This window comes from Sus scrofa, chromosome 2 (assembly GCF_000003025.6).
Source record: "Sus scrofa isolate TJ Tabasco breed Duroc chromosome 2, Sscrofa11.1, whole genome shotgun sequence".
Classification (NCBI taxonomy): domain Eukaryota; kingdom Metazoa; phylum Chordata; class Mammalia; order Artiodactyla; family Suidae; genus Sus; species Sus scrofa.
In genome coordinates, this window is record NC_010444.4 from 55,508,880 (window position 1) to 55,518,756 (window position 9,877).

Consider the following 9,877-nt stretch of genomic DNA (forward strand, 5'->3'; position numbering starts at 1 on the left):
TTATATTTTTATACTCAGGTTGATTATTAATTTGAAATTTATTTCACCAAAATTATGTGAAGGTCTACACTGTTTTCTTCAAAATAATTATGCACTTTTTAAATAATTCATCTCTATCATAATTCATGATTTTAATTATAAATAACAAAAAATTTTAAAAATACAAGTTAAATGGTTGAATCTAGCATATGGGGTAATACAGTGCCTCAAACACTCATATTACTGAAATCCGATGTTCAGAAAAAAAAATATTATGACAAGATAGGAAAGCATGACAAATGCAATATTTAACTAATATACAAAATACAAATAAATTCTTTTAAAATTCAGTGCAAGCTGGGAAAATGTGAGGAAAATATACAAAACACACACAATACAGAAAACATATCATAGCTTAAATCTAATTTGAGTGATGCCATTTTGGCATTTAACGCTCACTATGGAGACCACCAAAAATGTTTCTCCAGAAACTTTCTCAAAGCCCCCTTGACCTCTTTATTTCTCACACTGTATATAAGGGGGTTCAACACAGGTGTGAAAATGGTATAAAAAGTAGAGACAACCTTGTCGTGGGCCACTGAATGGTAGGATTTGGGCCACATGTAGATAAACATGATGGTGCCAAAGAAGAGCCCCACCACAGCCAGGTGGGAGGAACAGGTGGAAAAAGCTTTTTTCCTGGCAGCAGTGGACTGCATGCGAAGCACAGCAGTCAGGATGAGACCGTAGGAGGCCAAAATGAGAGACAGTGGGATCAAGAGCATCAAAATGCAACAGACATACATGAAAAACTCAAAAATCGTAGTGTCTGCACAGGCTAGGCGCACGACTGATGGTGCCTCACAGAAGAAATGGTTGATTTCCCGAGAATGACAGTAAGGGAAGCTCAGGGTGGCAGCAGCCTGCATCAACCCATCTACTCCTCCCAAAACCCAGGAGCCTGCTGTCATGTGCAAGCAGAGCTTCTGATTCATGAGGATTGGGTATCGCAAAGGGTGACAGATAGCCACATAGCGATCATAGGCCATGGCTGCTAAGAGGAAGCACTCGCCCCCTCCCAGAGTGAGAAAGAGGAAGATCTGGGTGCCACAGCCAGCAGGAGAGATGGACCTGGTGTTCATCAGGTAGTTGACTGCCATTTTGGGACAATAGTGAGCACCAGCATTATGTCCATGAGGGAGAGCTGGCTAAGCAGGAAGTACATGGGTGTGTGCAGGCGGGGATCCGTGTGAATGAGCAAGATCATGAAGATGTTGCCCATCAGGGAGGTGAGAAAGGTCATGAGCACTATGGAAAAGAGGAATAGATGGGTCTGTGTGTGGTTAAAGAGCCCTAGAAGAATGAAGTTTATTCCTGTGGTGTCATTTGCATTTTCCATGGCTCTTATTATTCCTGGAAGAAAGCAGAAGGTTAGGACATGAGATCTGCTGAAAAGGAAGCTTGGGCATTTCCTTAAGAAAACTTGTCCAAATGCTGTTGGAAAAAATGGGACTTGGAGGAATAATTACGACTTTAATCTTTCAATTCACAACATGATTTTTGCCCTAGCATCCTATCACTCATGACTTTGTAATTATGCATTATTTTTGATCCAAATATGTTACATAGCATGTATTAATAATAGTACAAATTACTTTAAATTGTCTCTATATTGCATGTATATCACATATATTTTACTCATGGCATTAGGCAGTATTATATAATCAAAATTTTCTCTAATTTGGGGCTTCAGATTTAAAAATTAAAGGAAATTTGGATTTATACATCTTAGTCAATATTGTGATGTATCACATATCATGACTATTTCATGTTTCTCTTATATTTGTGTAAATTATTTACACAAGTATTCTTTCAATGTATTGATGAATTAATATTTTAAAATTAAAAATATACACAAAAGCAGGAGTTCACATTATGGCTCAGTGCATTAAGAACTTGTCATTGTCTTTCTTGGGATGCAGATTCAAACTCTAGCCCTGCCCAATGAGTTAAGGATCTGGTATTGCCCCAAGCTGTGGCACAGCACACAGATGCATCCTAGATACCGTGCTGCCATGGCTGTTGCAGCTCTTCTTCAGCCCTTAGCCCAGTAACTGCCATAGATATGGGTATAAAATACACACACACACACACACACACACACACACACAAAATCAAATGTAGAACTACTAAAACTCAGTTTGCTGCTGGAGAGGTAAACAAAAATGGCTAAATTTCTCTTTTCCACATCTGCAAGCAGTTCATAATCTCAGTGCACCTGTTTTCTAGCTACCACACTTACTGCTCAGGATGAGCCATCACCACATGCTTCATGTTACCATGACCTGTCTTCCTAATTACATGGACATTTTCTCAGTTTAAAGACCTCACAACATTTAACATTTATCCAATATGTGCTCACAAGATAAGCCTGAATTTAGTTAAATATATGCACTACAAAAAGCTAATAAATTTTACATGAATATAACCTAAAGGAACGTAAAGAAATTAGTATTACTCACAGGTATTACTTTCATATTTTGTGACCAGTTATCACACTCTAAATGTAGTACAAATATTAATTTACTAACAAATTGATTTTTAATTAGCAGATTAATTATCATACTTAATTCCTTGATGATTTAGTTATATAATCAGTCATATGAGGTTACCCAAATTAATTTATTACAGAAAATTAAACTGAAATATAATACCAACTATGCATCCAATATGGAGAATTTCAGTTATTTCTAGATTACTTCTCTTTTCATTAAATCTTCTAGCTTCCAATGCTGTCATCTGTTATCTATGGTAGTAAATGTGGGTGTAGATGCAAATTACTCTCTTTATTGCGTGACATCGTCTTTGCTATGCAAAGCAAACTTTAAAAGAGAGGAAAAGAGTACTGATTACCAGGAGGATTTGTATGAGCTTTATTCATAGTTTAGGGTGTAGCCCATCTTTTCTTAGTTTCTCTGTGAATTATTTGATAAGCGGTGCAAATTATATGACTTGGTACCATATGTTTAAGAAATGTATATATTGCTTTTAGTGCTTAAGGTATATCACCCATGTCCATTATGCCATTAAAATATATACATGCTTTGTTAATCAAAATAGCTGTAAATGATATAATAATGTGTATAAAATGTCATTTTTTATTTCAATAATATGTATATTATATCTATTATCTTAGGAATTTGTTAATTATTTATTCCATTTTATTAAATTGTAAATTTTTTTTTCTATTAGTAATGTAAAAGCAGCAGCTTTTGGCCTTTGGGAAAATGAATCTCTAGTTTTTCAAAACTTAAATGAATTTTTTTCAGCTCCTTCATGTGTAGTACAGTCAGATATTGTTAACTATAGTCAATTATAGCTAATCATAAAAGAGTGATAATTTTAATTTATAGGTTATTGATTCTTGATACTGAGATAAAAATATTTGTTAGTCTCTTAGATTACTTCTTCAAATTCATTGAGAAAAACTTTTGCCCATAAGTTCTACTGAGCTGTTTGAATTTTCATTATAGGTTTAAATACTTTCTTATTTTTTATTTATGTATACCATTATGACATTGTTTATATGCATGATAAATATTAATCCTCATCTATTGAAATTATTACCAATTTCTGAATTGTTAGATCATTTTGAACCAAAATTTTCATTGAATATTACATGTATTTGAGATACTTATATGTTATGACTAATTTAATGTTAATGGGCTAGTTTGCTCATTCTAAATTATCTGAATATTATTGACATAAAACTGTTTATTACTGATATGTATATCGTATGTTTGAATCTATGATCATGGTTAGTTGGGTATAATTTCAGAACTATCTTTTGCAGCAATGCTTATCAAGTATATTAACCATATAAGGTAAATTGTTTGAAGTTCATTTAACTATCTTCTGCAGCAATGCTTATCAAGTATATTAACCATATAAGGTAAATTGTTTGAAGTTCATTTTTCTCTTTTTTTGTCTTTTCTAGGGCTGCACCCATGGTATATGGAGGTTCCCAGGCTAGGGCTCTAATCAGAGCTATAGCCACCAGCCTACGCCAGAGCCACAGCAATGTGGGATCCAAGCCATGTCTGCGACCTACACCACAGCTCACGGCAATGCTAGATCCTTAACCCACTGACTTAAGCCAGGGATTGAACCCACAACCTCATGGTTCCTAGTCAGATTCATTAACCACTGAGCCATGACGGGACCTCCTGAAGTTCATTTTTCTATTACATGGTATGGATAGGTGGGGCTCTGCCTTTATGGATTTGCCCAAATACATGCAGTGCGATATAAAATTCCGCCAATTAATTCAGCCCAGATTCAGGGCAAATATGGGAGACATGAATTACAGAATACCTAAATAACATGAGACAAAACTCCGAAGTCTTGTCAAAATTTACTTAGAAAATATTTGGGGGAGGGAGTGGATGGATTGGGAGCTTGGGGTTAATAGATGCAAACTATTGGTTTTGGAATGGATTAGCAATGAGATCCTGTTGTGTAGCACTGAGAACTATGTCTAGTCCCTTATGACGCAGGATGATAATGGGAGAAAAAAGACTGTATACACGTATGTGTAACTGGGTCACCATGCTGACAGTAGAAAAAAAATTGTATTGGGGAAATAACAATAAAAAACTTTAAAAAAAATGAAAATATTTGTGAGATTTAAGCAGATTACTACCACCTTTGTTGAGTCAGTTTCCTTATTTGATTCAGGAAGTTTATATTTTACTGAACTGTCTTCCAACACTGGCTTCAGTTGCTCAGTTAGGGCTCACTTGTGCTCTCAATTAGAATCAAAACCATCAACTAATGGTCATCCTAAAGACCAGTTTCAACATAATTTTCATATTATGAGTTACTCTATGATTTTGAAAGTCTTATGAGGATTTACAATTGAAGAAGAAATTATTTCAAACTAATAATATTAAAAAAAATCATTGTGGTGACGTCAGATATTTCATTCATTCAGTCTTATATTTCCAAATAAATAGTCATGTAAAATGCCTATATATTTCATATTTAACCAGTAGAAAATTTAAAATCCAGAAAGTTATGTGGCTCGCTAATAATGCACATTGAAAATTAAAGAACTGATTGCAGCTTTTGTCTTCTTGATCTTAATTCAATAGAATGTTTGTCTTTGATTTTGAGAAGATCTATCATAAAAGTATTATATTGCCACTATGCAACACAATATAACAGCCAGAATGGTCTTTGATATCATGTTGAGAGAGGCAAAAACATGTTTTTCAAATTTTATAAAGTATATTTATGTGTGTATATGTATGTGTGTGTGTGTGTGTGTGTGTGTGTGTGTGTGTGTGTGTCAGAGTAAAAGGGAATAGTTATGATGTTATTACATGGAATCCAGCTACTTTAATATTTTCCCTTTTCCAAATGCTATGGATTATGATATAGACCTTAGAATTATTGAAATAAAATAGAAAAGAACACTAGAGAACACAACCTCAAGTTTTATATGTTCAGTCTGGAGTCCCAGAACTCACCTGCCTCAGGAGCAGCCACTTTATGAGAGATGCATAATACTCTTTGGCTTTGAATCAGTTTAGAACTTAGCAAATGCTTCTGTTCTGATATAAAATGCAAGTCATCTGGGTAAAACCTTAGGGAGTCCTGAGTTCTAGGCTCTGATGATGCCAATGGGAATTCCGGATAATATGGGTGACCCAATACTTTTCCATGCAATTATTTTCAATTAATTTGATCTCTAAAGAAAATGCTTGTTTGACTCATACAATGCTAAAGTCAGGATATGAGTATTTTAAAAGTGAGATTTGCTTAAAAATAATGTTAAATAAGATACCATGGGTACAGTTTTTATCTCATACACAGGAATGCTCTAATCCTGATAGTAATAACCATGTGTCAAGAAAAGCTAGGACACATAGAGGACAGAGTGTTAAAGAAATATCTTTCCCCAAAAGTCATTCCTCCAAAGAATTGAACTCTTCCATTCTTGAATTCTTCTAGCTATATGATTTGGAGTAAATTACCTAAACTTTCTTAGATTTAATATAATCATCTACAGAAGAAGGATAATAATGTTTCTCCCATAGAGTTACCAGCAGAGTTTAACTTCTAAAATGAATATGAACCAGCAGATATATCAAATAAATGTAAGCTAACTTCTTTCCTTTCTCTCTTCTCTAGCAAATAACCTTAATTTCTGATCTAATAGGTAATACTGAGAGAAGTTGTTTGAAAAAAATTGTCTTAACTGTCAAATGTTTTCTTAAATCTGAAAATTATTATAATGATGTATTAATAACAAGAACATAAGGATTCAGTAATTGATGCAACCACTCTGAATATGAAGTGATTGGGAAGTAATTAATTATAATAATCAATTTTCCTATGATTCTACAAATAATTATAAAAAGGTCTATATGAGTTTTATACTCAAACAGGTATATATCTACAGTCAACAAAGTGATACAGGAAAGCTAAAAAGGAAAAAAATATCAAATTCTGCTAATTGTAGATATTTAAATGAGAAAAAAATAATAGCAATTTTAATGCATAGTTATCATATCAATAAAAAGTAATAAAAGCAAATTTTATTGAGGAATTACTGAGTGATCTGCATTGTGCCTAAGAACTTAGTTGCCTGACTTAAATACTTAGAACTAAGGAACAACCTTCTGTTACATAAGCCAATAGTACCCTAAATTTCACTGAAATCATTGTAGTCTTTCACTTCTTCAATTAATTAATTGTAACACACTTAAAATTTGCATTGCAAGAGCAAACCAATACCTCCAAAAACAGCAACTCTGTTACCACAAGAGACCAGGTCAAAAACAAAATTACTCCACAATCCTATATAAATACATATACAAAGTTTATATATTATCCAACCCATAAAATATATTAACCATGCCCTTTTCCTATATAGGATAAATGGCTGTGTCTTTGTCACCTGTTACTGTGTTTGCCTTGGTGCAGTGTGTCCCCACTATAGATAAAATTATTAGACAATCATAAAATTACTTCTGCTTCCTGATAACAATCTGGAGCAAACACTACTCCTTAAACCCTTCCAAGATCACCTAACACAACCCCAAGTTGCATAAATTCTCTAACACCCTCTTATATAATATACCTTATATTTCCCTTATAATGTGTGTTCCTCCTCATTGTAACAAGAAATAAGCCCAACTTTTCAACTAGAAGAATTCCTGGTGGTTGTTTTCTGAGAACTGAGTATTGAATATCACCAAAAGCTCCCTTATTTTCTGCTTTGGAGGTAGTCCCTCTGCTGACTTTGAACACTGTAATTTAGTTTTCACCAACACAGTTCAAAAATACATGTAAATTGAATCATTGCTTTATTTTTCCAAAAATTATATTTGGGAAATTCATTCATATTTTTTGAGTAGCTACTAGTTTTAATATTTTTATTTGACATAAAAATTCCACTGAATAAATGTAGAATGATTTATTTATCCAACCTAATGTTAGTGGATACTTTCCAGTACAAAATGATATAAATAATGCTACTGATATATATGTCATTTTGGTGAATATTTATATGAATTTTGAGAATCTACACCTAGGGATGAAATTTCTATGTCTATAGGGTATGTGATAGTCACTTTTCAAAATAGTATCAAAGAAATATTCTAAAATGTATATGCATATTAGAGGTGAGTTTAGTTCTTTATATTGAAGCAACATTTATTATTTATTTTTAATTTTGGATCTTCTGAGTTTGAAGTGGTAACTAATGATGAATATGATGGATTTCATTGATGAATGAAGAGGTTAAATTTAGCCAAAAATTACTAGGCGTGTTTGAGAAAAATGTTTGAGGCTTATGACCCATTTATATTGAGTTTGGGGGCAGGTATTTTTGCTGTAGGGGTATTTCATGTATACATGAAGTTTTTTTTTTTTTCCAATTTGGTTTTTGCTTCTTTCATTTTGATTTCTTTGAATACTTAAGAAACTCTTTGATAAATATAAGCCATATTTTACTATAATCCAATTTATCAAAAATTTTCTTTATCTTTTGTCTGATTTTCTCACATTTCAGAATACTTTATCAACCGCCGGATCATGAAGATGTTTACTTAAATTATTTTTACGAAGATTTATTTTGTGTCATAAACATTTAGATATTTGATCTTCCTCTTTTAAGCTTACAAATGCTGTGAAAATGTAGCTGCCACTTTTCATTATATTGATAACTAATCTTTCTAGTAATTTTCAATAAAAAAGTATCCTTTCCTCACCACTCTATAGAAGCACCTTTGTCATAAATTAATTATGAATATAGGTGTGGTTATTTTTCTACATACCCTATTCTGCTCTAATAATCTGTACTTCCATCAAAGTAACACTTTTAATTATTGTGGTGTATTAATGCTTTGCTATCCATCTATCAAATATTTTCTAATACTGTATTATGTACATGACTTTTATAAGTAGGCCATAAAATTTATTATATATAGGATAAGCTACTGTGAAGCAATCATATTGATTACACTAAGCTACTATGAAGCAATAATATTGTTGTTCCTCATTATCGATTTTTGAATCATTATTCTTGTAAATAAACATGAACTTACTTTTTACATTATCTTTTCATTTTTGAAGTCTAGAATTAGTATTATGTGTACAATCTACATAGTGTTTTGTATTATATAAGACAATATTGATGTAGGTACTGAGAGAAGATTCATCTTGTAATGTCTTAGACAACATAAATTTATAGTTTTATAAATATAATACTGTACAATAATGTACTTTCTCTATAATTTTATTAATAATATTTTCTCTAGATTATTTTATTATTTTTATTATTGTAAGAATACAGTATATAATACATATAACATATAACATATATATTAATTTACTGTTTCTGCTAAGGCTTCTAGTAGTTAGGTTTTGGGGTGTCAAAAGTTATGTGGGAGTTCCTATTGTGGCCCAGTGGGCTAAGGTCCCAATGCTGTCTCAGTGAGGATGTGGGTTTGATCCCAGGATTGACTCAGTGGGTGAAGGATCCAGTGTTGCCACAGGGTGTGGCATAGGTCACACATGTGGCTTGAATCCAGTATCGCTGTGGCTGAGGCATAGGCCTCAACTGCAGTTCTGATTCAATCCATGGCCTAGGAACTTTCATATGTCTCAGATGCCACTGTAAAAAGGAAAAGAAAGTTATATGTAGATAGTCAATGACAGTACTTCTAAACCCCATATTTTTCAAAAATTAACTTTAAATGATTTATTAAAAAAGTCAACTAAGTATAGCCATTGTAATTTAGTATATGTAAATTAGAAATCCTATTTAATCTACAGATTAATATAAGTAAAATGCTGAAAAAAGTTACAAAATTTGAATTGCATCAATAAAATATCAAGATTGAATTAAGCCAAAATTTATATATATATGGAAACCAAAGGTTGAAATTAACTAGTGAGCATAAAGACATATGCTTCAGGAAGTGATGTGGTATACAGACATAAATTTAGAGTAATCAGTATGGAACAGTATTTAAGTCATTAAGCATTCTTTATAATCTGTGCTTTATCCTTTAAAACAAGAATGCATCTTTTATTTCCCAGTTTATACTGTTTTTAATGTAGATTTGCAAATTATGTCAATGATATTTTCATATAAAACATACGTGTTCTCACATACAAAGAATTTCAAATAAGAAACATAATGTCAAAGTTAATAATCATTTAAAATAATTCATTAATATTCTTTTATATCACCTACTCTATTCCTAGATTATTATCTAATACAGTCTCTAATCTATGGATTCAAATGCTGAACATCAGCTCTCTAGAGCTAAATCATTTTGAGTATTAAAATGCTGTACACATTAATTAACATCTTTTAACTTCT

The 9,877-nt window shown here is 32.3% G+C and overlaps 1 pseudogene; it reads right to left on the bottom strand.

The window, feature by feature from the left end:
* On the bottom strand, positions 438 to 1,378 carry LOC100520892 (annotated as a pseudogene).